This window comes from Pimephales promelas, chromosome 3 (genome assembly GCF_988280905.1).
Source record: "Pimephales promelas chromosome 3, fPimPro1.hap1.1, whole genome shotgun sequence".
Lineage (NCBI taxonomy): Eukaryota > Metazoa > Chordata > Actinopteri > Cypriniformes > Leuciscidae > Pimephales > Pimephales promelas.
The window spans coordinates 47,043,969-47,060,139 of record NC_142771.1 but is presented as its reverse complement, the minus strand read 5'-3'; the positions used below and the strand labels follow the sequence as shown (position 1 = coordinate 47,060,139).

The window sequence follows — 16,171 nt, the reverse complement described above, 5'->3', positions numbered from 1 at the left end:
AGCACCTGGTATTCCCAGGCGGTCTCCCATCCAAGTACTAACCAGGCCCGACCCTGCTTAGCTTCCGAGATCAGACGAGTTCGGGCGTTCTCAAGGTGGTATGGCCGTAAGCGAAATCTGCTGCCAAAATTGGGCTATTTGAATGGTTAGAACATTAGGGTAGTAAACTACATAAAGCTTACAGCACCTGGTATTCCCAGGCGGTCTCCCATCCAAGTACTAACCAGGCCCGACCCTGCTTAGCTTCCGAGATCAGACGAGTTCGGGCGTTCTCAAGGTGGTATGGCCGTAAGCGAAATCTGCTGCCAAAATTGGGCTATTTGAATGGTTAGAACATTAGGGTAGTAAACTACATAAAGCTTACAGCACCTGGTATTCCCAGGCGGTCTCCCATCCAAGTACTAACCAGGCCCGACCCTGCTTAGCTTCCGAGATCAGACGAGTTCGGGCGTTCTCAAGGTGGTATGGCCGTAAGCGAAATCTGCTGCCAAAATTGGGCTATTTGAATGGTTAGAACATTAGGGTAGTAAACTACATAAAGCTTACAGCACCTGGTATTCCCAGGCGGTCTCCCATCCAAGTACTAACCAGGCCCGACCCTGCTTAGCTTCCGAGATCAGACGAGTTCGGGCGTTCTCAAGGTGGTATGGCCGTAAGCGAAATCTGCTGCCAAAATTGGGCTATTTGAATGGTTAGAACATTAGGGTAGTAAACTACATAAAGCTTACAGCACCTGGTATTCCCAGGCGGTCTCCCATCCAAGTACTAACCAGGCCCGACCCTGCTTAGCTTCCGAGATCAGACGAGTTCGGGCGTTCTCAAGGTGGTATGGCCGTAAGCGAAATCTGCTGCCAAAATTGGGCTATTTGAAGAAGAAAAAAAAGAGACTCTTTCAGGCTTTCTGAAGAAACTGAGAGACTATTTCAGGAATTTTGAGGGGAAAAAAGACAATTTAGGATTTTTGAAACATTTCATTGACTCTTTTTTTTTTTTTTTTTTTTAAACAATAAAGCTTACAGCACCTGGTATTCCCAGGCGGTCTCCCATCCAAGTACTAACCAGGCCCGACCCTGCTTAGCTTCCGAGATCAGACGAGTTCGGGCGTTCTCAAGGTGGTATGGCCGTAAGCGAAATCTGTTGCCAAAATTGGGCTATTTGAATGGTTAGAACATTAGGGTTGTAAACTACATAAAGCTTACAGCACCTGGTATTCCCAGGCGGTCTCCCATCCAAGTACTAACCAGGCCCGACCCTGCTTAGCTTCCGAGATCAGACGAGTTCGGGCGTTCTCAAGGTGGTATGGCCGTAAGCGAAATCTGCTGCCAAAATTGGGCTATTTGAATGGTTAGAACATTAGGGTAGTAAACTACATAAAGCTTACAGCACCTGGTATTCCCAGGCGGTCTCCCATCCAAGTACTAACCAGGCCCGACCCTGCTTAGCTTCCGAGATCAGACGAGTTCGGGCGTTCTCAAGGTGGTATGGCCGTAAGCGAAATCTGCTGCCAAAATTGGGCTATTTGAATGGTTAGAACATTAGGGTAGTAAACTACATAAAGCTTACAGCACCTGGTATTCCCAGGCGGTCTCCCATCCAAGTACTAACCAGGCCCGACCCTGCTTAGCTTCCGAGATCAGACGAGTTCGGGCGTTCTCAAGGTGGTATGGCCGTAAGCGAAATCTGCTGCCAAAATTGGGCTATTTGAATGGTTAGAACATTAGGGTAGTAAACTACATAAAGCTTACAGCACCTGGTATTCCCAGGCGGTCTCCCATCCAAGTACTAACCAGGCCCGACCCTGCTTAGCTTCCGAGATCAGACGAGTTCGGGCGTTCTCAAGGTGGTATGGCCGTAAGCGAAATCTGCTGCCAAAATTGGGCTATTTGAATGGTTAGAACATTAGGGTAGTAAACTACATAAAGCTTACAGCACCTGGTATTCCCAGGCGGTCTCCCATCCAAGTACTAACCAGGCCCGACCCTGCTTAGCTTCCGAGATCAGACGAGTTCGGGCGTTCTCAAGGTGGTATGGCCGTAAGCGTAATCTGCTGCCAAAATTGGGCTATTTGAATGGTTAGAACATTAGGGTAGTAAACTACATAAAGCTTACAGCACCTGGTATTCCCAGGCGGTCTCCCAACCAAGTACTAACCAGGCCCGACCCTGCTTAGCTTCCGAGATCAGACGAGTTCTGGCGTTCTCAAGGTGGTATGGCCGTAAGCGAAATCTGCTGCCAAAATTGGGCTATTTGAATGGTTAGAACATTAGGGTAGTAAACTACATAAAGCTTACAGCACCTGGTATTCCCAGGCGGTCTCCCATCCAAGTACTAACCAGGCCCGACCCTGCTTAGCTTCCGAGATCAGACGAGTTCGGGCGTTCTCAAGGTGGTATGGCCGTAAGCGAAATCTGCTGCCAAAATTGGGCTATTTGAATGGTTAGAACATTAGGGTAGTAAACTACATAAAGCTTACAGCACCTGGTATTCCCAGGCGGTCTCCCATCCAAGTACTAACCAGGCCCGACCCTGCTTAGCTTCCGAGATCAGACGAGTTCGGGCGTTCTCAAGGTGGTATGGCCGTAAGCGAAATCTGCTGCCAAAATTGGGCTATTTGAATGGTTAGAACATTAGGGTAGTAAACTACATAAAGCTTACAGCACCTGGTATTCCCAGGCGGTCTCCCATCCAAGTACTAACCAGGCCCGACCCTGCTTAGCTTCCGAGATCAGACGAGTTCGGGCGTTCTCAAGGTGGTATGGCCGTAAGCGAAATCTGCTGCCAAAATTGGGCTATTTGAATGGTTAGAACATTAGGGTAGTAAACTACATAAAGCTTACAGCACCTGGTATTCCCAGGCGGTCTCCCATCCAAGTACTAACCAGGCCCGACCCTGCTTAGCTTCCGAGATCAGACGAGTTCGGGCGTTCTCAAGGTGGTATGGCCGTAAGCGAAATCTGCTGCCAAAATTGGGCTATTTGAAGAAGAAAAAAAAGAGACTCTTTCAGGCTTTCTGAAGAAACTGAGAGACTATTTCAGGAATTTTGAGGGGAAAAAAGACAATTTAGGATTTTTGAAACATTTCATTGACTCTTTTTTTTTTTTTTTTTTTTTAAACAATAAAGCTTACAGCACCTGGTATTCCCAGGCGGTCTCCCATCCAAGTACTAACCAGGCCCGACCCTGCTTAGCTTCCGAGATCAGACGAGTTCGGGCGTTCTCAAGGTGGTATGGCCGTAAGCGAAATCTGCTGCCAAAATTGGGCTATTTGAATGGTTAGAACATTAGGGTTGTAAACTACATAAAGCTTACAGCACCTGGTATTCCCAGGCGGTCTCCCATCCAAGTACTAACCAGGCCCGACCCTGCTTAGCTTCCGAGATCAGACGAGTTCGGGCGTTCTCAAGGTGGTATGGCCGTAAGCGAAATCTGCTGCCAAAATTGGGCTATTTGAATGGTTAGAACATTAGGGTAGTAAACTACATAAAGCTTACAGCACCTGGTATTCCCAGGCGGTCTCCCATCCAAGTACTAACCAGGCCCGACCCTGCTTAGCTTCCGAGATCAGACGAGTTCGGGCGTTCTCAAGGTGGTATGGCCGTAAGCGAAATCTGCAGCCAAAATTGGGCTATTTGAAGAAGAAAAAAAAGAGACTCTTTCAGGCTTTCTGAAGAAACTGAGAGACTATTTCAGGAATTTTGAGGGGAAAAAAGACAATTTAGGATTTTTGAAACATTTCATTGACTCTTTTTTTTTTTTTTTTTTTTAAACAATAAAGCTTACAGCACCTGGTATTCCCAGGCGGTCTCCCATCCAAGTACTAACCAGGCCCGACCCTGCTTAGCTTCCGAGATCAGACGAGTTCGGGCGTTCTCAAGGTGGTATGGCCGTAAGCGAAATCTGCAGCCAAAATTGGGCTATTTGAAGAAGAAAAAAAAGAGACTCTTTCAGGCTTTCTGAAGAAACTGAGAGACTATTTCAGGAATTTTGAGGGGAAAAAAGACAATTTAGGATTTTTGAAACATTTCATTGACTCTTTTTTTTTTTTTTTTTTTTAAACAATAAAGCTTACAGCACCTGGTATTCCCAGGCGGTCTCCCATCCAAGTACTAACCAGGCCCGACCCTGCTTAGCTTCCGAGATCAGACGAGTTCGGGCGTTCTCAAGGTGGTATGGCCGTAAGCGAAATCTGCAGCCAAAATTGGGCTATTTGAAGAAGAAAAAAAAGAGACTCTTTCAGGCTTTCTGAAGAAACTGAGAGACTATTTCAGGAATTTTGAGGGGAAAAAAGACAATTTAGGATTTTTGAAACATTTCATTGACTCTTTTTTTTTTTTTTTTAAACAATAAAGCTTACAGCACCTGGTATTCCCAGGCGGTCTCCCATCCAAGTACTAACCAGGCCCGACCCTGCTTAGCTTCCGAGATCAGACGAGTTCGGGCGTTCTCAAGGTGGTATGGCCGTAAGCGAAATCTGCAGCCAAAATTGGGCTATTTGAAGAAGAAAAAAAAGAGACTCTTTCAGGCTTTCTGAAGAAACTGAGAGACTATTTCAGGAATTTTGAGGGGAAAAAAGACAATTTAGGATTTTTGAAACATTTCATTGACTCTTTTTTTTTTTTTTTTTTTTTTAAACAATAAAGCTTACAGCACCTGGTATTCCCAGGCGGTCTCCCATCCAAGTACTAACCAGGCCCGACCCTGCTTAGCTTCCGAGATCAGACGAGTTCGGGCGTTCTCAAGGTGGTATGGCCGTAAGCGAAATCTGCAGCCAAAATTGGGCTATTTGAAGAAGAAAAAAAAGAGACTCTTTCAGGCTTTCTGAAGAAACTGAGAGACTATTTCAGGAATTTTGAGGGGAAAAAAGACAATTTAGGATTTTTGAAACATTTCATTGACTCTTTTTTTTTTTTTTTTTTTTTTAAACAATAAAGCTTACAGCACCTGGTATTCCCAGGCGGTCTCCCATCCAAGTACTAACCAGGCCCGACCCTGCTTAGCTTCCGAGATCAGACGAGTTCGGGCGTTCTCAAGGTGGTATGGCCGTAAGCGAAATCTGTTGCCAAAATTGGGCTATTTGAATGGTTAGAACATTAGGGTTGTAAACTACATAAAGCTTACAGCACCTGGTATTCCCAGGCGGTCTCCCATCCAAGTACTAACCAGGCCCGACCCTGCTTAGCTTCCGAGATCAGACGAGTTCGGGCGTTCTCAAGGTGGTATGGCCGTAAGCGAAATCTGCTGCCAAAATTGGGCTATTTGAATGGTTAGAACATTAGGGTAGTAAACTACATAAAGCTTACAGCACCTGGTATTCCCAGGCGGTCTCCCATCCAAGTACTAACCAGGCCCGACCCTGCTTAGCTTCCGAGATCAGACGAGTTCGGGCGTTCTCAAGGTGGTATGGCCGTAAGCGAAATCTGCTGCCAAAATTGGGCTATTTGAATGGTTAGAACATTAGGGTAGTAAACTACATAAAGCTTACAGCACCTGGTATTCCCAGGCGGTCTCCCATCCAAGTACTAACCAGGCCCGACCCTGCTTAGCTTCCGAGATCAGACGAGTTCGGGCGTTCTCAAGGTGGTATGGCCGTAAGCGAAATCTGCTGCCAAAATTGGGCTATTTGAATGGTTAGAACATTAGGGTTGTAAACTACATAAAGCTTACAGCACCTGGTATTCCCAGGCGGTCTCCCATCCAAGTACTAACCAGGCCCGACCCTGCTTAGCTTCCGAGATCAGACGAGTTCGGGCGTTCTCAAGGTGGTATGGCCGTAAGCGAAATCTGCTGCCAAAATTGGGCTATTTGAATGGTTAGAACATTAGGGTAGTAAACTACATAAAGCTTACAGCACCTGGTATTCCCAGGCGGTCTCCCATCCAAGTACTAACCAGGCCCGACCCTGCTTAGCTTCCGAGATCAGACGAGTTCGGGCGTTCTCAAGGTGGTATGGCCGTAAGCGAAATCTGCAGCCAAAATTGGGCTATTTGAAGAAGAAAAAAAAGAGACTCTTTCAGGCTTTCTGAAGAAACTGAGAGACTATTTCAGGAATTTTGAGGGGAAAAAAGACAATTTAGGATTTTTGAAACATTTCATTGACTCTTTTTTTTTTTTTTTTTTTTAAACAATAAAGCTTACAGCACCTGGTATTCCCAGGCGGTCTCCCATCCAAGTACTAACCAGGCCCGACCCTGCTTAGCTTCCGAGATCAGACGAGTTCGGGCGTTCTCAAGGTGGTATGGCCGTAAGCGAAATCTGCAGCCAAAATTGGGCTATTTGAAGAAGAAAAAAAAGAGACTCTTTCAGGCTTTCTGAAGAAACTGAGAGACTATTTCAGGAATTTTGAGGGGAAAAAAGACAATTTAGGATTTTTGAAACATTTCATTGACTCTTTTTTTTTTTTTTTTTTTTTAAACAATAAAGCTTACAGCACCTGGTATTCCCAGGCGGTCTCCCATCCAAGTACTAACCAGGCCCGACCCTGCTTAGCTTCCGAGATCAGACGAGTTCGGGCGTTCTCAAGGTGGTATGGCCGTAAGCGAAATCTGCAGCCAAAATTGGGCTATTTGAAGAAGAAAAAAAAGAGACTCTTTCAGGCTTTCTGAAGAAACTGAGAGACTATTTCAGGAATTTTGAGGGGAAAAAAGACAATTTAGGATTTTTGAAACATTTCATTGACTCTTTTTTTTTTTTTTTTTTTTTTAAACAATAAAGCTTACAGCACCTGGTATTCCCAGGCGGTCTCCCATCCAAGTACTAACCAGGCCCGACCCTGCTTAGCTTCCGAGATCAGACGAGTTCGGGCGTTCTCAAGGTGGTATGGCCGTAAGCGAAATCTGTTGCCAAAATTGGGCTATTTGAATGGTTAGAACATTAGGGTTGTAAACTACATAAAGCTTACAGCACCTGGTATTCCCAGGCGGTCTCCCATCCAAGTACTAACCAGGCCCGACCCTGCTTAGCTTCCGAGATCAGACGAGTTCGGGCGTTCTCAAGGTGGTATGGCCGTAAGCGAAATCTGCTGCCAAAATTGGGCTATTTGAATGGTTAGAACATTAGGGTAGTAAACTACATAAAGCTTACAGCACCTGGTATTCCCAGGCGGTCTCCCATCCAAGTACTAACCAGGCCCGACCCTGCTTAGCTTCCGAGATCAGACGAGTTCGGGCGTTCTCAAGGTGGTATGGCCGTAAGCGAAATCTGCTGCCAAAATTGGGCTATTTGAATGGTTAGAACATTAGGGTAGTAAACTACATAAAGCTTACAGCACCTGGTATTCCCAGGCGGTCTCCCATCCAAGTACTAACCAGGCCCGACCCTGCTTAGCTTCCGAGATCAGACGAGTTCGGGCGTTCTCAAGGTGGTATGGCCGTAAGCGAAATCTGCTGCCAAAATTGGGCTATTTGAATGGTTAGAACATTAGGGTAGTAAACTACATAAAGCTTACAGCACCTGGTATTCCCAGGCGGTCTCCCATCCAAGTACTAACCAGGCCCGACCCTGCTTAGCTTCCGAGATCAGACGAGTTCGGGCGTTCTCAAGGTGGTATGGCCGTAAGCGAAATCTGCTGCCAAAATTGGGCTATTTGAATGGTTAGAACATTAGGGTAGTAAACTACATAAAGCTTACAGCACCTGGTATTCCCAGGCGGTCTCCCATCCAAGTACTAACCAGGCCCGACCCTGCTTAGCTTCCGAGATCAGACGAGTTCGGGCGTTCTCAAGGTGGTATGGCCGTAAGCGAAATCTGCTGCCAAAATTGGGCTATTTGAATGGTTAGAACATTAGGGTAGTAAACTACATAAAGCTTACAGCACCTGGTATTCCCAGGCGGTCTCCCATCCAAGTACTAACCAGGCCCGACCCTGCTTAGCTTCCGAGATCAGACGAGTTCGGGCGTTCTCAAGGTGGTATGGCCGTAAGCGAAATCTGCTGCCAAAATTGGGCTATTTGAATGGTTAGAACATTAGGGTTGTAAACTACATAAAGCTTACAGCACCTGGTATTCCCAGGCGGTCTCCCATCCAAGTACTAACCAGGCCCGACCCTGCTTAGCTTCCGAGATCAGACGAGTTCGGGCGTTCTCAAGGTGGTATGGCCGTAAGCGAAATCTGCTGCCAAAATTGGGCTATTTGAATGGTTAGAACATTAGGGTAGTAAACTACATAAAGCTTACAGCACCTGGTATTCCCAGGCGGTCTCCCATCCAAGTACTAACCAGGCCCGACCCTGCTTAGCTTCCGAGATCAGACGAGTTCGGGCGTTCTCAAGGTGGTATGGCCGTAAGCGAAATCTGCAGCCAAAATTGGGCTATTTGAAGAAGAAAAAAAAGAGACTCTTTCAGGCTTTCTGAAGAAACTGAGAGACTATTTCAGGAATTTTGAGGGGAAAAAAGACAATTTAGGATTTTTGAAACATTTCATTGACTCTTTTTTTTTTTTTTTTTTTTAAACAATAAAGCTTACAGCACCTGGTATTCCCAGGCGGTCTCCCATCCAAGTACTAACCAGGCCCGACCCTGCTTAGCTTCCGAGATCAGACGAGTTCGGGCGTTCTCAAGGTGGTATGGCCGTAAGCGAAATCTGCAGCCAAAATTGGGCTATTTGAAGAAGAAAAAAAAGAGACTCTTTCAGGCTTTCTGAAGAAACTGAGAGACTATTTCAGGAATTTTGAGGGGAAAAAAGACAATTTAGGATTTTTGAAACATTTCATTGACTCTTTTTTTTTTTTTTTTTTTTAAACAATAAAGCTTACAGCACCTGGTATTCCCAGGCGGTCTCCCATCCAAGTACTAACCAGGCCCGACCCTGCTTAGCTTCCGAGATCAGACGAGTTCGGGCGTTCTCAAGGTGGTATGGCCGTAAGCGAAATCTGCAGCCAAAATTGGGCTATTTGAAGAAGAAAAAAAAGAGACTCTTTCAGGCTTTCTGAAGAAACTGAGAGACTATTTCAGGAATTTTGAGGGGAAAAAAGACAATTTAGGATTTTTGAAACATTTCATTGACTCTTTTTTTTTTTTTTTTAAACAATAAAGCTTACAGCACCTGGTATTCCCAGGCGGTCTCCCATCCAAGTACTAACCAGGCCCGACCCTGCTTAGCTTCCGAGATCAGACGAGTTCGGGCGTTCTCAAGGTGGTATGGCCGTAAGCGAAATCTGCAGCCAAAATTGGGCTATTTGAAGAAGAAAAAAAAGAGACTCTTTCAGGCTTTCTGAAGAAACTGAGAGACTATTTCAGGAATTTTGAGGGGAAAAAAGACAATTTAGGATTTTTGAAACATTTCATTGACTCTTTTTTTTTTTTTTTTTTTTTTAAACAATAAAGCTTACAGCACCTGGTATTCCCAGGCGGTCTCCCATCCAAGTACTAACCAGGCCCGACTCTGCTTAGCTTCCGAGATCAGACGAGTTCGGGCGTTCTCAAGGTGGTATGGCCGTAAGCGAAATCTGCAGCCAAAATTGGGCTATTTGAAGAAGAAAAAAAAGAGACTCTTTCAGGCTTTCTGAAGAAACTGAGAGACTATTTCAGGAATTTTGAGGGGAAAAAAGACAATTTAGGATTTTTGAAACATTTCATTGACTCTTTTTTTTTTTTTTTTTTTTTTAAACAATAAAGCTTACAGCACCTGGTATTCCCAGGCGGTCTCCCATCCAAGTACTAACCAGGCCCGACCCTGCTTAGCTTCCGAGATCAGACGAGTTCGGGCGTTCTCAAGGTGGTATGGCCGTAAGCGAAATCTGTTGCCAAAATTGGGCTATTTGAATGGTTAGAACATTAGGGTTGTAAACTACATAAAGCTTACAGCACCTGGTATTCCCAGGCGGTCTCCCATCCAAGTACTAACCAGGCCCGACCCTGCTTAGCTTCCGAGATCAGACGAGTTCGGGCGTTCTCAAGGTGGTATGGCCGTAAGCGAAATCTGCTGCCAAAATTGGGCTATTTGAATGGTTAGAACATTAGGGTAGTAAACTACATAAAGCTTACAGCACCTGGTATTCCCAGGCGGTCTCCCATCCAAGTACTAACCAGGCCCGACCCTGCTTAGCTTCCGAGATCAGACGAGTTCGGGCGTTCTCAAGGTGGTATGGCCGTAAGCGAAATCTGCTGCCAAAATTGGGCTATTTGAATGGTTAGAACATTAGGGTAGTAAACTACATAAAGCTTACAGCACCTGGTATTCCCAGGCGGTCTCCCATCCAAGTACTAACCAGGCCCGACCCTGCTTAGCTTCCGAGATCAGACGAGTTCGGGCGTTCTCAAGGTGGTATGGCCGTAAGCGAAATCTGCTGCCAAAATTGGGCTATTTGAATGGTTAGAACATTAGGGTAGTAAACTACATAAAGCTTACAGCACCTGGTATTCCCAGGCGGTCTCCCATCCAAGTACTAACCAGGCCCGACCCTGCTTAGCTTCCGAGATCAGACGAGTTCGGGCGTTCTCAAGGTGGTATGGCCGTAAGCGAAATCTGCTGCCAAAATTGGGCTATTTGAATGGTTAGAACATTAGGGTAGTAAACTACATAAAGCTTACAGCACCTGGTATTCCCAGGCGGTCTCCCATCCAAGTACTAACCAGGCCCGACCCTGCTTAGCTTCCGAGATCAGACGAGTTCGGGCGTTCTCAAGGTGGTATGGCCGTAAGCGAAATCTGCTGCCAAAATTGGGCTATTTGAATGGTTAGAACATTAGGGTAGTAAACTACATAAAGCTTACAGCACCTGGTATTCCCAGGCGGTCTCCCATCCAAGTACTAACCAGGCCCGACCCTGCTTAGCTTCCGAGATCAGACGAGTTCGGGCGTTCTCAAGGTGGTATGGCCGTAAGCGAAATCTGCTGCCAAAATTGGGCTATTTGAATGGTTAGAACATTAGGGTTGTAAACTACATAAAGCTTACAGCACCTGGTATTCCCAGGCGGTCTCCCATCCAAGTACTAACCAGGCCCGACCCTGCTTAGCTTCCGAGATCAGACGAGTTCGGGCGTTCTCAAGGTGGTATGGCCGTAAGCGAAATCTGCTGCCAAAATTGGGCTATTTGAATGGTTAGAACATTAGGGTAGTAAACTACATAAAGCTTACAGCACCTGGTATTCCCAGGCGGTCTCCCATCCAAGTACTAACCAGGCCCGACCCTGCTTAGCTTCCGAGATCAGACGAGTTCGGGCGTTCTCAAGGTGGTATGGCCGTAAGCGAAATCTGCAGCCAAAATTGGGCTATTTGAAGAAGAAAAAAAAGAGACTCTTTCAGGCTTTCTGAAGAAACTGAGAGACTATTTCAGGAATTTTGAGGGGAAAAAAGACAATTTAGGATTTTTGAAACATTTCATTGACTCTTTTTTTTTTTTTTTTTTTTAAACAATAAAGCTTACAGCACCTGGTATTCCCAGGCGGTCTCCCATCCAAGTACTAACCAGGCCCGACCCTGCTTAGCTTCCGAGATCAGACGAGTTCGGGCGTTCTCAAGGTGGTATGGCCGTAAGCGAAATCTGCAGCCAAAATTGGGCTATTTGAAGAAGAAAAAAAAGAGACTCTTTCAGGCTTTCTGAAGAAACTGAGAGACTATTTCAGGAATTTTGAGGGGAAAAAAGACAATTTAGGATTTTTGAAACATTTCATTGACTCTTTTTTTTTTTTTTTTTTTTTAAACAATAAAGCTTACAGCACCTGGTATTCCCAGGCGGTCTCCCATCCAAGTACTAACCAGGCCCGACCCTGCTTAGCTTCCGAGATCAGACGAGTTCGGGCGTTCTCAAGGTGGTATGGCCGTAAGCGAAATCTGCAGCCAAAATTGGGCTATTTGAAGAAGAAAAAAAAGAGACTCTTTCAGGCTTTCTGAAGAAACTGAGAGACTATTTCAGGAATTTTGAGGGGAAAAAAGACAATTTAGGATTTTTGAAACATTTCATTGACTCTTTTTTTTTTTTTTTTAAACAATAAAGCTTACAGCACCTGGTATTCCCAGGCGGTCTCCCATCCAAGTACTAACCAGGCCCGACCCTGCTTAGCTTCCGAGATCAGACGAGTTCGGGCGTTCTCAAGGTGGTATGGCCGTAAGCGAAATCTGCAGCCAAAATTGGGCTATTTGAAGAAGAAAAAAAAGAGACTCTTTCAGGCTTTCTGAAGAAACTGAGAGACTATTTCAGGAATTTTGAGGGGAAAAAAGACAATTTAGGATTTTTGAAACATTTCATTGACTCTTTTTTTTTTTTTTTTTTTTTTTAAACAATAAAGCTTACAGCACCTGGTATTCCCAGGCGGTCTCCCATCCAAGTACTAACCAGGCCCGACCCTGCTTAGCTTCCGAGATCAGACGAGTTCGGGCGTTCTCAAGGTGGTATGGCCGTAAGCGAAATCTGCAGCCAAAATTGGGCTATTTGAAGAAGAAAAAAAAGAGACTCTTTCAGGCTTTCTGAAGAAACTGAGAGACTATTTCAGGAATTTTGAGGGGAAAAAAGACAATTTAGGATTTTTGAAACATTTCATTGACTCTTTTTTTTTTTTTTTTTTTTTTAAACAATAAAGCTTACAGCACCTGGTATTCCCAGGCGGTCTCCCATCCAAGTACTAACCAGGCCCGACCCTGCTTAGCTTCCGAGATCAGACGAGTTCGGGCGTTCTCAAGGTGGTATGGCCGTAAGCGAAATCTGTTGCCAAAATTGGGCTATTTGAATGGTTAGAACATTAGGGTTGTAAACTACATAAAGCTTACAGCACCTGGTATTCCCAGGCGGTCTCCCATCCAAGTACTAACCAGGCCCGACCCTGCTTAGCTTCCGAGATCAGACGAGTTCGGGCGTTCTCAAGGTGGTATGGCCGTAAGCGAAATCTGCTGCCAAAATTGGGCTATTTGAATGGTTAGAACATTAGGGTAGTAAACTACATAAAGCTTACAGCACCTGGTATTCCCAGGCGGTCTCCCATCCAAGTACTAACCAGGCCCGACCCTGCTTAGCTTCCGAGATCAGACGAGTTCGGGCGTTCTCAAGGTGGTATGGCCGTAAGCGAAATCTGCTGCCAAAATTGGGCTATTTGAATGGTTAGAACATTAGGGTAGTAAACTACATAAAGCTTACAGCACCTGGTATTCCCAGGCGGTCTCCCATCCAAGTACTAACCAGGCCCGACCCTGCTTAGCTTCCGAGATCAGACGAGTTCGGGCGTTCTCAAGGTGGTATGGCCGTAAGCGAAATCTGCTGCCAAAATTGGGCTATTTGAATGGTTAGAACATTAGGGTTGTAAACTACATAAAGCTTACAGCACCTGGTATTCCCAGGCGGTCTCCCATCCAAGTACTAACCAGGCCCGACCCTGCTTAGCTTCCGAGATCAGACGAGTTCGGGCGTTCTCAAGGTGGTATGGCCGTAAGCGAAATCTGCTGCCAAAATTGGGCTATTTGAATGGTTAGAACATTAGGGTAGTAAACTACATAAAGCTTACAGCACCTGGTATTCCCAGGCGGTCTCCCATCCAAGTACTAACCAGGCCCGACCCTGCTTAGCTTCCGAGATCAGACGAGTTCGGGCGTTCTCAAGGTGGTATGGCCGTAAGCGAAATCTGCAGCCAAAATTGGGCTATTTGAAGAAGAAAAAAAAGAGACTCTTTCAGGCTTTCTGAAGAAACTGAGAGACTATTTCAGGAATTTTGAGGGGAAAAAAGACAATTTAGGATTTTTGAAACATTTCATTGACTCTTTTTTTTTTTTTTTTTTTTAAACAATAAAGCTTACAGCACCTGGTATTCCCAGGCGGTCTCCCATCCAAGTACTAACCAGGCCCGACCCTGCTTAGCTTCCGAGATCAGACGAGTTCGGGCGTTCTCAAGGTGGTATGGCCGTAAGCGAAATCTGCAGCCAAAATTGGGCTATTTGAAGAAGAAAAAAAAGAGACTCTTTCAGGCTTTCTGAAGAAACTGAGAGACTATTTCAGGAATTTTGAGGGGAAAAAAGACAATTTAGGATTTTTGAAACATTTCATTGACTCTTTTTTTTTTTTTTTTTAAACAATAAAGCTTACAGCACCTGGTATTCCCAGGCGGTCTCCCATCCAAGTACTAACCAGGCCCGACCCTGCTTAGCTTCCGAGATCAGACGAGTTCGGGCGTTCTCAAGGTGGTATGGCCGTAAGCGAAATCTGCAGCCAAAATTGGGCTATTTGAAGAAGAAAAAAAAGAGACTCTTTCAGGCTTTCTGAAGAAACTGAGAGACTATTTCAGGAATTTTGAGGGGAAAAAAGACAATTTAGGATTTTTGAAACATTTCATTGACTCTTTTTTTTTTTTTTTTTTTTTAAACAATAAAGCTTACAGCACCTGGTATTCCCAGGCGGTCTCCCATCCAAGTACTAACCAGGCCCGACCCTGCTTAGCTTCCGAGATCAGACGAGTTCGGGCGTTCTCAAGGTGGTATGGCCGTAAGCGAAATCTGCAGCCAAAATTGGGCTATTTGAAGAAGAAAAAAAAGAGACTCTTTCAGGCTTTCTGAAGAAACTGAGAGACTATTTCAGGAATTTTGAGGGGAAAAAAGACAATTTAGGATTTTTGAAACATTTCATTGACTCTTTTTTTTTTTTTTTTTTTTTTAAACAATAAAGCTTACAGCACCTGGTATTCCCAGGCGGTCTCCCATCCAAGTACTAACCAGGCCCGACCCTGCTTAGCTTCCGAGATCAGACGAGTTCGGGCGTTCTCAAGGTGGTATGGCCGTAAGCGAAATCTGTTGCCAAAATTGGGCTATTTGAATGGTTAGAACATTAGGGTTGTAAACTACATAAAGCTTACAGCACCTGGTATTCCCAGGCGGTCTCCCATCCAAGTACTAACCAGGCCCGACCCTGCTTAGCTTCCGAGATCAGACGAGTTCGGGCGTTCTCAAGGTGGTATGGCCGTAAGCGAAATCTGCTGCCAAAATTGGGCTATTTGAATGGTTAGAACATTAGGGTAGTAAACTACATAAAGCTTACAGCACCTGGTATTCCCAGGCGGTCTCCCATCCAAGTACTAACCAGGCCCGACCCTGCTTAGCTTCCGAGATCAGACGAGTTCGGGCGTTCTCAAGGTGGTATGGCCGTAAGCGAAATCTGCTGCCAAAATTGGGCTATTTGAATGGTTAGAACATTAGGGTAGTAAACTACATAAAGCTTACAGCACCTGGTATTCCCAGGCGGTCTCCCATCCAAGTACTAACCAGGCCCGACCCTGCTTAGCTTCCGAGATCAGACGAGTTCGGGCGTTCTCAAGGTGGTATGGCCGTAAGCGAAATCTGCTGCCAAAATTGGGCTATTTGAATGGTTAGAACATTAGGGTAGTAAACTACATAAAGCTTACAGCACCTGGTATTCCCAGGCGGTCTCCCATCCAAGTACTAACCAGGCCCGACCCTGCTTAGCTTCCGAGATCAGACGAGTTCGGGCGTTCTCAAGGTGGTATGGCCGTAAGCGAAATCTGCTGCCAAAATTGGGCTATTTGAATGGTTAGAACATTAGGGTAGTAAACTACATAAAGCTTACAGCACCTGGTATTCCCAGGCGGTCTCCCATCCAAGTACTAACCAGGCCCGACCCTGCTTAGCTTCCGAGATCAGACGAGTTCGGGCGTTCTCAAGGTGGTATGGCCGTAAGCGAAATCTGCTGCCAAAATTGGGCTATTTGAATGGTTAGAACATTAGGGTAGTAAACTACATAAAGCTTACAGCACCTGGTATTCCCAGGCGGTCTCCCATCCAAGTACTAACCAGGCCCGACCCTGCTTAGCTTCCGAGATCAGACGAGTTCGGGCGTTCTCAAGGTGGTATGGCCGTAAGCGAAATCTGCTGCCAAAATTGGGCTATTTGAATGGTTAGAACATTAGGGTTGTAAACTACATAAAGCTTACAGCACCTGGTATTCCCAGGCGGTCTCCCATCCAAGTACTAACCAGGCCCGACCCTGCTTAGCTTCCGAGATCAGACGAGTTCGGGCGTTCTCAAGGTGGTATGGCCGTAAGCGAAATCTGCTGCCAAAATTGGGCTATTTGAATGGTTAGAACATTAGGGTAGTAAACTACATAAAGCTTACAGCACCTGGTATTCCCAGGCGGTCTCCCATCCAAGTACTAACCAGGCCCGACCCTGCTTAGCTTCCGAGATCAGACGAGTTCGGGCGTTCTCAAGGTGGTATGGCCGTAAGCGAAATCTGCAGCCAAAA

The 16,171-nt window shown here is 45.6% G+C and overlaps 75 non-coding genes across 75 annotated transcripts in view; all 75 read right to left on the bottom strand.

Annotated features, from left to right (window-relative positions):
- LOC148993522 (5S ribosomal RNA) overlaps positions 1–112 on the bottom strand; it is a 119-nt gene extending 7 nt beyond the window's left edge. Inside the window, exon 1 of the ribosomal RNA XR_016159185.1 lies at positions 1–112. This exon is cut by the window's left edge and continues 7 nt beyond it. This is a non-coding gene — a ribosomal RNA (5S ribosomal RNA).
- Positions 113–175: 63 nt separating this feature from the next.
- LOC148993521 (5S ribosomal RNA) lies at positions 176–294 on the bottom strand. Its single transcript, XR_016159184.1, has one exon. It is a non-coding gene; the product is annotated as a 5S ribosomal RNA (ribosomal RNA).
- Positions 295–357: 63 nt separating this feature from the next.
- LOC148993520 (5S ribosomal RNA) lies at positions 358–476 on the bottom strand. Its single transcript, XR_016159182.1, has one exon. It is a non-coding gene; the product is annotated as a 5S ribosomal RNA (ribosomal RNA).
- A 63-nt stretch (positions 477–539) lies between these two features.
- On the bottom strand, positions 540–658 carry LOC148993519 (5S ribosomal RNA). The gene has a single exon (XR_016159181.1). It is a non-coding gene; the product is annotated as a 5S ribosomal RNA (ribosomal RNA).
- Positions 659–721: 63 nt separating this feature from the next.
- Positions 722–840, bottom strand: LOC148993518 (5S ribosomal RNA). Its single transcript, XR_016159180.1, has one exon. It is a non-coding gene; the product is annotated as a 5S ribosomal RNA (ribosomal RNA).
- A 170-nt stretch (positions 841–1,010) lies between these two features.
- Positions 1,011–1,129, bottom strand: LOC148993517 (5S ribosomal RNA). Its single transcript, XR_016159179.1, has one exon. It is a non-coding gene; the product is annotated as a 5S ribosomal RNA (ribosomal RNA).
- Positions 1,130–1,192: 63 nt separating this feature from the next.
- On the bottom strand, positions 1,193–1,311 carry LOC148993516 (5S ribosomal RNA). The gene has a single exon (XR_016159178.1). It is a non-coding gene; the product is annotated as a 5S ribosomal RNA (ribosomal RNA).
- Positions 1,312–1,374: 63 nt separating this feature from the next.
- Positions 1,375–1,493, bottom strand: LOC148993515 (5S ribosomal RNA). The gene has a single exon (XR_016159177.1). It is a non-coding gene; the product is annotated as a 5S ribosomal RNA (ribosomal RNA).
- Positions 1,494–1,556: 63 nt separating this feature from the next.
- Positions 1,557–1,675, bottom strand: LOC148993514 (5S ribosomal RNA). Its single transcript, XR_016159176.1, has one exon. It is a non-coding gene; the product is annotated as a 5S ribosomal RNA (ribosomal RNA).
- A 63-nt stretch (positions 1,676–1,738) lies between these two features.
- On the bottom strand, positions 1,739–1,857 carry LOC148993513 (5S ribosomal RNA). The gene has a single exon (XR_016159175.1). It is a non-coding gene; the product is annotated as a 5S ribosomal RNA (ribosomal RNA).
- Positions 1,858–1,920: 63 nt separating this feature from the next.
- Positions 1,921–2,039, bottom strand: LOC148993512 (5S ribosomal RNA). Its single transcript, XR_016159174.1, has one exon. It is a non-coding gene; the product is annotated as a 5S ribosomal RNA (ribosomal RNA).
- A 63-nt stretch (positions 2,040–2,102) lies between these two features.
- Positions 2,103–2,221, bottom strand: LOC148993511 (5S ribosomal RNA). The gene has a single exon (XR_016163296.1). It is a non-coding gene; the product is annotated as a 5S ribosomal RNA (ribosomal RNA).
- A 63-nt stretch (positions 2,222–2,284) lies between these two features.
- LOC148993510 (5S ribosomal RNA) lies at positions 2,285–2,403 on the bottom strand. Its single transcript, XR_016159173.1, has one exon. It is a non-coding gene; the product is annotated as a 5S ribosomal RNA (ribosomal RNA).
- Positions 2,404–2,466: 63 nt separating this feature from the next.
- LOC148993509 (5S ribosomal RNA) lies at positions 2,467–2,585 on the bottom strand. Its single transcript, XR_016159171.1, has one exon. It is a non-coding gene; the product is annotated as a 5S ribosomal RNA (ribosomal RNA).
- Positions 2,586–2,648: 63 nt separating this feature from the next.
- Positions 2,649–2,767, bottom strand: LOC148993508 (5S ribosomal RNA). The gene has a single exon (XR_016159170.1). It is a non-coding gene; the product is annotated as a 5S ribosomal RNA (ribosomal RNA).
- Positions 2,768–2,830: 63 nt separating this feature from the next.
- LOC148993507 (5S ribosomal RNA) lies at positions 2,831–2,949 on the bottom strand. The gene has a single exon (XR_016159169.1). It is a non-coding gene; the product is annotated as a 5S ribosomal RNA (ribosomal RNA).
- A 171-nt stretch (positions 2,950–3,120) lies between these two features.
- On the bottom strand, positions 3,121–3,239 carry LOC148993506 (5S ribosomal RNA). Its single transcript, XR_016159168.1, has one exon. It is a non-coding gene; the product is annotated as a 5S ribosomal RNA (ribosomal RNA).
- Positions 3,240–3,302: 63 nt separating this feature from the next.
- Positions 3,303–3,421, bottom strand: LOC148993505 (5S ribosomal RNA). The gene has a single exon (XR_016159167.1). It is a non-coding gene; the product is annotated as a 5S ribosomal RNA (ribosomal RNA).
- Positions 3,422–3,484: 63 nt separating this feature from the next.
- On the bottom strand, positions 3,485–3,603 carry LOC148993504 (5S ribosomal RNA). Its single transcript, XR_016159166.1, has one exon. It is a non-coding gene; the product is annotated as a 5S ribosomal RNA (ribosomal RNA).
- Positions 3,604–3,773: 170 nt separating this feature from the next.
- LOC148993503 (5S ribosomal RNA) lies at positions 3,774–3,892 on the bottom strand. The gene has a single exon (XR_016159165.1). It is a non-coding gene; the product is annotated as a 5S ribosomal RNA (ribosomal RNA).
- Positions 3,893–4,062: 170 nt separating this feature from the next.
- LOC148993502 (5S ribosomal RNA) lies at positions 4,063–4,181 on the bottom strand. Its single transcript, XR_016159164.1, has one exon. It is a non-coding gene; the product is annotated as a 5S ribosomal RNA (ribosomal RNA).
- A 166-nt stretch (positions 4,182–4,347) lies between these two features.
- Positions 4,348–4,466, bottom strand: LOC148993501 (5S ribosomal RNA). Its single transcript, XR_016159163.1, has one exon. It is a non-coding gene; the product is annotated as a 5S ribosomal RNA (ribosomal RNA).
- Positions 4,467–4,638: 172 nt separating this feature from the next.
- Positions 4,639–4,757, bottom strand: LOC148993500 (5S ribosomal RNA). The gene has a single exon (XR_016159162.1). It is a non-coding gene; the product is annotated as a 5S ribosomal RNA (ribosomal RNA).
- Positions 4,758–4,929: 172 nt separating this feature from the next.
- On the bottom strand, positions 4,930–5,048 carry LOC148993499 (5S ribosomal RNA). Its single transcript, XR_016159160.1, has one exon. It is a non-coding gene; the product is annotated as a 5S ribosomal RNA (ribosomal RNA).
- A 63-nt stretch (positions 5,049–5,111) lies between these two features.
- On the bottom strand, positions 5,112–5,230 carry LOC148993498 (5S ribosomal RNA). The gene has a single exon (XR_016159159.1). It is a non-coding gene; the product is annotated as a 5S ribosomal RNA (ribosomal RNA).
- Positions 5,231–5,293: 63 nt separating this feature from the next.
- LOC148993497 (5S ribosomal RNA) lies at positions 5,294–5,412 on the bottom strand. Its single transcript, XR_016159158.1, has one exon. It is a non-coding gene; the product is annotated as a 5S ribosomal RNA (ribosomal RNA).
- Positions 5,413–5,475: 63 nt separating this feature from the next.
- Positions 5,476–5,594, bottom strand: LOC148993496 (5S ribosomal RNA). Its single transcript, XR_016159157.1, has one exon. It is a non-coding gene; the product is annotated as a 5S ribosomal RNA (ribosomal RNA).
- A 63-nt stretch (positions 5,595–5,657) lies between these two features.
- On the bottom strand, positions 5,658–5,776 carry LOC148993495 (5S ribosomal RNA). Its single transcript, XR_016159156.1, has one exon. It is a non-coding gene; the product is annotated as a 5S ribosomal RNA (ribosomal RNA).
- A 63-nt stretch (positions 5,777–5,839) lies between these two features.
- LOC148993494 (5S ribosomal RNA) lies at positions 5,840–5,958 on the bottom strand. The gene has a single exon (XR_016159155.1). It is a non-coding gene; the product is annotated as a 5S ribosomal RNA (ribosomal RNA).
- Positions 5,959–6,128: 170 nt separating this feature from the next.
- On the bottom strand, positions 6,129–6,247 carry LOC148993493 (5S ribosomal RNA). Its single transcript, XR_016159154.1, has one exon. It is a non-coding gene; the product is annotated as a 5S ribosomal RNA (ribosomal RNA).
- Positions 6,248–6,418: 171 nt separating this feature from the next.
- LOC148993492 (5S ribosomal RNA) lies at positions 6,419–6,537 on the bottom strand. Its single transcript, XR_016159153.1, has one exon. It is a non-coding gene; the product is annotated as a 5S ribosomal RNA (ribosomal RNA).
- A 172-nt stretch (positions 6,538–6,709) lies between these two features.
- LOC148993491 (5S ribosomal RNA) lies at positions 6,710–6,828 on the bottom strand. Its single transcript, XR_016159152.1, has one exon. It is a non-coding gene; the product is annotated as a 5S ribosomal RNA (ribosomal RNA).
- Positions 6,829–6,891: 63 nt separating this feature from the next.
- Positions 6,892–7,010, bottom strand: LOC148993490 (5S ribosomal RNA). Its single transcript, XR_016159151.1, has one exon. It is a non-coding gene; the product is annotated as a 5S ribosomal RNA (ribosomal RNA).
- Positions 7,011–7,073: 63 nt separating this feature from the next.
- On the bottom strand, positions 7,074–7,192 carry LOC148993489 (5S ribosomal RNA). The gene has a single exon (XR_016159149.1). It is a non-coding gene; the product is annotated as a 5S ribosomal RNA (ribosomal RNA).
- Positions 7,193–7,255: 63 nt separating this feature from the next.
- On the bottom strand, positions 7,256–7,374 carry LOC148993488 (5S ribosomal RNA). The gene has a single exon (XR_016159148.1). It is a non-coding gene; the product is annotated as a 5S ribosomal RNA (ribosomal RNA).
- A 63-nt stretch (positions 7,375–7,437) lies between these two features.
- LOC148993487 (5S ribosomal RNA) lies at positions 7,438–7,556 on the bottom strand. The gene has a single exon (XR_016159147.1). It is a non-coding gene; the product is annotated as a 5S ribosomal RNA (ribosomal RNA).
- Positions 7,557–7,619: 63 nt separating this feature from the next.
- Positions 7,620–7,738, bottom strand: LOC148993486 (5S ribosomal RNA). The gene has a single exon (XR_016159146.1). It is a non-coding gene; the product is annotated as a 5S ribosomal RNA (ribosomal RNA).
- A 63-nt stretch (positions 7,739–7,801) lies between these two features.
- Positions 7,802–7,920, bottom strand: LOC148993485 (5S ribosomal RNA). Its single transcript, XR_016159145.1, has one exon. It is a non-coding gene; the product is annotated as a 5S ribosomal RNA (ribosomal RNA).
- A 63-nt stretch (positions 7,921–7,983) lies between these two features.
- LOC148993484 (5S ribosomal RNA) lies at positions 7,984–8,102 on the bottom strand. The gene has a single exon (XR_016159144.1). It is a non-coding gene; the product is annotated as a 5S ribosomal RNA (ribosomal RNA).
- Positions 8,103–8,165: 63 nt separating this feature from the next.
- On the bottom strand, positions 8,166–8,284 carry LOC148993483 (5S ribosomal RNA). The gene has a single exon (XR_016159143.1). It is a non-coding gene; the product is annotated as a 5S ribosomal RNA (ribosomal RNA).
- Positions 8,285–8,454: 170 nt separating this feature from the next.
- Positions 8,455–8,573, bottom strand: LOC148993482 (5S ribosomal RNA). Its single transcript, XR_016159142.1, has one exon. It is a non-coding gene; the product is annotated as a 5S ribosomal RNA (ribosomal RNA).
- A 170-nt stretch (positions 8,574–8,743) lies between these two features.
- LOC148993481 (5S ribosomal RNA) lies at positions 8,744–8,862 on the bottom strand. The gene has a single exon (XR_016159141.1). It is a non-coding gene; the product is annotated as a 5S ribosomal RNA (ribosomal RNA).
- A 166-nt stretch (positions 8,863–9,028) lies between these two features.
- LOC148993480 (5S ribosomal RNA) lies at positions 9,029–9,147 on the bottom strand. Its single transcript, XR_016159140.1, has one exon. It is a non-coding gene; the product is annotated as a 5S ribosomal RNA (ribosomal RNA).
- Positions 9,148–9,319: 172 nt separating this feature from the next.
- Positions 9,320–9,438, bottom strand: LOC148993479 (5S ribosomal RNA). Its single transcript, XR_016162261.1, has one exon. It is a non-coding gene; the product is annotated as a 5S ribosomal RNA (ribosomal RNA).
- A 172-nt stretch (positions 9,439–9,610) lies between these two features.
- On the bottom strand, positions 9,611–9,729 carry LOC148993478 (5S ribosomal RNA). The gene has a single exon (XR_016159138.1). It is a non-coding gene; the product is annotated as a 5S ribosomal RNA (ribosomal RNA).
- Positions 9,730–9,792: 63 nt separating this feature from the next.
- LOC148993477 (5S ribosomal RNA) lies at positions 9,793–9,911 on the bottom strand. Its single transcript, XR_016159137.1, has one exon. It is a non-coding gene; the product is annotated as a 5S ribosomal RNA (ribosomal RNA).
- Positions 9,912–9,974: 63 nt separating this feature from the next.
- On the bottom strand, positions 9,975–10,093 carry LOC148993476 (5S ribosomal RNA). Its single transcript, XR_016159136.1, has one exon. It is a non-coding gene; the product is annotated as a 5S ribosomal RNA (ribosomal RNA).
- Positions 10,094–10,156: 63 nt separating this feature from the next.
- Positions 10,157–10,275, bottom strand: LOC148993475 (5S ribosomal RNA). The gene has a single exon (XR_016159135.1). It is a non-coding gene; the product is annotated as a 5S ribosomal RNA (ribosomal RNA).
- Positions 10,276–10,338: 63 nt separating this feature from the next.
- On the bottom strand, positions 10,339–10,457 carry LOC148993474 (5S ribosomal RNA). The gene has a single exon (XR_016159134.1). It is a non-coding gene; the product is annotated as a 5S ribosomal RNA (ribosomal RNA).
- A 63-nt stretch (positions 10,458–10,520) lies between these two features.
- On the bottom strand, positions 10,521–10,639 carry LOC148993473 (5S ribosomal RNA). The gene has a single exon (XR_016159133.1). It is a non-coding gene; the product is annotated as a 5S ribosomal RNA (ribosomal RNA).
- A 63-nt stretch (positions 10,640–10,702) lies between these two features.
- Positions 10,703–10,821, bottom strand: LOC148993472 (5S ribosomal RNA). Its single transcript, XR_016159132.1, has one exon. It is a non-coding gene; the product is annotated as a 5S ribosomal RNA (ribosomal RNA).
- A 63-nt stretch (positions 10,822–10,884) lies between these two features.
- Positions 10,885–11,003, bottom strand: LOC148993471 (5S ribosomal RNA). Its single transcript, XR_016159131.1, has one exon. It is a non-coding gene; the product is annotated as a 5S ribosomal RNA (ribosomal RNA).
- A 63-nt stretch (positions 11,004–11,066) lies between these two features.
- Positions 11,067–11,185, bottom strand: LOC148993470 (5S ribosomal RNA). Its single transcript, XR_016159130.1, has one exon. It is a non-coding gene; the product is annotated as a 5S ribosomal RNA (ribosomal RNA).
- Positions 11,186–11,355: 170 nt separating this feature from the next.
- LOC148993469 (5S ribosomal RNA) lies at positions 11,356–11,474 on the bottom strand. Its single transcript, XR_016159129.1, has one exon. It is a non-coding gene; the product is annotated as a 5S ribosomal RNA (ribosomal RNA).
- Positions 11,475–11,645: 171 nt separating this feature from the next.
- On the bottom strand, positions 11,646–11,764 carry LOC148993468 (5S ribosomal RNA). The gene has a single exon (XR_016159127.1). It is a non-coding gene; the product is annotated as a 5S ribosomal RNA (ribosomal RNA).
- A 166-nt stretch (positions 11,765–11,930) lies between these two features.
- LOC148993467 (5S ribosomal RNA) lies at positions 11,931–12,049 on the bottom strand. The gene has a single exon (XR_016159126.1). It is a non-coding gene; the product is annotated as a 5S ribosomal RNA (ribosomal RNA).
- Positions 12,050–12,222: 173 nt separating this feature from the next.
- LOC148993466 (5S ribosomal RNA) lies at positions 12,223–12,341 on the bottom strand. Its single transcript, XR_016159125.1, has one exon. It is a non-coding gene; the product is annotated as a 5S ribosomal RNA (ribosomal RNA).
- Positions 12,342–12,513: 172 nt separating this feature from the next.
- LOC148993465 (5S ribosomal RNA) lies at positions 12,514–12,632 on the bottom strand. The gene has a single exon (XR_016159124.1). It is a non-coding gene; the product is annotated as a 5S ribosomal RNA (ribosomal RNA).
- A 63-nt stretch (positions 12,633–12,695) lies between these two features.
- Positions 12,696–12,814, bottom strand: LOC148993464 (5S ribosomal RNA). The gene has a single exon (XR_016159123.1). It is a non-coding gene; the product is annotated as a 5S ribosomal RNA (ribosomal RNA).
- A 63-nt stretch (positions 12,815–12,877) lies between these two features.
- LOC148993463 (5S ribosomal RNA) lies at positions 12,878–12,996 on the bottom strand. Its single transcript, XR_016159122.1, has one exon. It is a non-coding gene; the product is annotated as a 5S ribosomal RNA (ribosomal RNA).
- A 63-nt stretch (positions 12,997–13,059) lies between these two features.
- LOC148993462 (5S ribosomal RNA) lies at positions 13,060–13,178 on the bottom strand. The gene has a single exon (XR_016159121.1). It is a non-coding gene; the product is annotated as a 5S ribosomal RNA (ribosomal RNA).
- A 63-nt stretch (positions 13,179–13,241) lies between these two features.
- Positions 13,242–13,360, bottom strand: LOC148993461 (5S ribosomal RNA). Its single transcript, XR_016159120.1, has one exon. It is a non-coding gene; the product is annotated as a 5S ribosomal RNA (ribosomal RNA).
- Positions 13,361–13,423: 63 nt separating this feature from the next.
- LOC148993460 (5S ribosomal RNA) lies at positions 13,424–13,542 on the bottom strand. Its single transcript, XR_016159119.1, has one exon. It is a non-coding gene; the product is annotated as a 5S ribosomal RNA (ribosomal RNA).
- Positions 13,543–13,712: 170 nt separating this feature from the next.
- LOC148993459 (5S ribosomal RNA) lies at positions 13,713–13,831 on the bottom strand. The gene has a single exon (XR_016159118.1). It is a non-coding gene; the product is annotated as a 5S ribosomal RNA (ribosomal RNA).
- Positions 13,832–13,998: 167 nt separating this feature from the next.
- Positions 13,999–14,117, bottom strand: LOC148993458 (5S ribosomal RNA). Its single transcript, XR_016159116.1, has one exon. It is a non-coding gene; the product is annotated as a 5S ribosomal RNA (ribosomal RNA).
- A 171-nt stretch (positions 14,118–14,288) lies between these two features.
- LOC148993457 (5S ribosomal RNA) lies at positions 14,289–14,407 on the bottom strand. The gene has a single exon (XR_016159115.1). It is a non-coding gene; the product is annotated as a 5S ribosomal RNA (ribosomal RNA).
- A 172-nt stretch (positions 14,408–14,579) lies between these two features.
- LOC148993456 (5S ribosomal RNA) lies at positions 14,580–14,698 on the bottom strand. Its single transcript, XR_016159114.1, has one exon. It is a non-coding gene; the product is annotated as a 5S ribosomal RNA (ribosomal RNA).
- A 63-nt stretch (positions 14,699–14,761) lies between these two features.
- Positions 14,762–14,880, bottom strand: LOC148993455 (5S ribosomal RNA). The gene has a single exon (XR_016159113.1). It is a non-coding gene; the product is annotated as a 5S ribosomal RNA (ribosomal RNA).
- A 63-nt stretch (positions 14,881–14,943) lies between these two features.
- On the bottom strand, positions 14,944–15,062 carry LOC148993454 (5S ribosomal RNA). The gene has a single exon (XR_016159112.1). It is a non-coding gene; the product is annotated as a 5S ribosomal RNA (ribosomal RNA).
- Positions 15,063–15,125: 63 nt separating this feature from the next.
- Positions 15,126–15,244, bottom strand: LOC148993453 (5S ribosomal RNA). Its single transcript, XR_016159111.1, has one exon. It is a non-coding gene; the product is annotated as a 5S ribosomal RNA (ribosomal RNA).
- A 63-nt stretch (positions 15,245–15,307) lies between these two features.
- On the bottom strand, positions 15,308–15,426 carry LOC148993452 (5S ribosomal RNA). Its single transcript, XR_016159110.1, has one exon. It is a non-coding gene; the product is annotated as a 5S ribosomal RNA (ribosomal RNA).
- Positions 15,427–15,489: 63 nt separating this feature from the next.
- Positions 15,490–15,608, bottom strand: LOC148993451 (5S ribosomal RNA). The gene has a single exon (XR_016159109.1). It is a non-coding gene; the product is annotated as a 5S ribosomal RNA (ribosomal RNA).
- A 63-nt stretch (positions 15,609–15,671) lies between these two features.
- On the bottom strand, positions 15,672–15,790 carry LOC148993450 (5S ribosomal RNA). Its single transcript, XR_016159108.1, has one exon. It is a non-coding gene; the product is annotated as a 5S ribosomal RNA (ribosomal RNA).
- Positions 15,791–15,853: 63 nt separating this feature from the next.
- Positions 15,854–15,972, bottom strand: LOC148993449 (5S ribosomal RNA). Its single transcript, XR_016159107.1, has one exon. It is a non-coding gene; the product is annotated as a 5S ribosomal RNA (ribosomal RNA).
- A 63-nt stretch (positions 15,973–16,035) lies between these two features.
- On the bottom strand, positions 16,036–16,154 carry LOC148993448 (5S ribosomal RNA). Its single transcript, XR_016159105.1, has one exon. It is a non-coding gene; the product is annotated as a 5S ribosomal RNA (ribosomal RNA).
- Positions 16,155–16,171: the final 17 nt, after the last annotated feature.